We start from the raw sequence: 907 nt of genomic DNA, 5'->3' as shown, positions 1-907 counted from the left end.
GCTGTAGACCTACTGTAAACCTGCTATAGACCTCCTTTAGACCTGCTGTAGACCTCCTTTAGACCTGCTGTAGACCTACTGTAAACCTGCTATAGACCTCCTGTAGACGGCTGTAGACCTGCTATGGACCTCCTGTAGACCTGCTGTAGACCTGCTATAGACCTCCTGCAGACCTGCTGTAGACCTGCTATAGATCTCCTGTAGACCTGCTGTAGACCTCCTTTAGACCTGCTGAAGACCTCCCTTAGACCTGCTGTAGACCTCCCTTCCTGCTGTAGATCTGCTGTAGACCTCCTGTAGACCTGCTGTAGACCTCCTGTAGACAAGCTGTAGACTACCTGTAGACCTGCTGTAGACCTCCTGTAGACTTCTTTTAGATCAGCTGTAGACCTCCTGTAGACTTCTTTAGACCAGCTGTAGACCTCCTGTAGATCAGATGTAGACCTCCTGTAGACCAGCTGTAGACCTCCTGTAGACGTGCTGTAGACCTTCATTAGACCTGCTGTAGATCAGCTGTAGACCTCCTGTAGACCAGCTGTAGACCTTCTTTAGATCAGCTGTAGACCTCCTGTAGACCAGCTGTAGACCTCCTGTAGACGTGCTGTAGACCTTCATTAGACCTGCTGTAGATCAGCTGTAGACCTCCTGTAGACCAGCTGTAGACCTTCTTTAGATCAGCTGTAGACCTCCTGTAGACCAGCTGTAGACCTCCTGTAGACCAGCTGTAGACCTCCTGTAGACGTGCTGTAGACCTTCATTAGACCTGCTGTAGATCAGCTGTAGACCTCCTGTAGACCAGCTGTAGACCTTCTTTAGATCAGCTGTAGACCTCCTGTAGACCAGCTGTAGACCTCCTGTAGACCAGCTGTAGACCTCCTGTAGACCAGCTGTAGACCTCCTGTAGACC

This window comes from Austrofundulus limnaeus, unplaced genomic scaffold (assembly GCF_001266775.1).
Source record: "Austrofundulus limnaeus strain Quisiro unplaced genomic scaffold, Austrofundulus_limnaeus-1.0 Scaffold2230, whole genome shotgun sequence".
NCBI classification, from domain to species: domain Eukaryota; kingdom Metazoa; phylum Chordata; class Actinopteri; order Cyprinodontiformes; family Rivulidae; genus Austrofundulus; species Austrofundulus limnaeus.
This window is presented reverse-complemented; position numbering follows the sequence as displayed.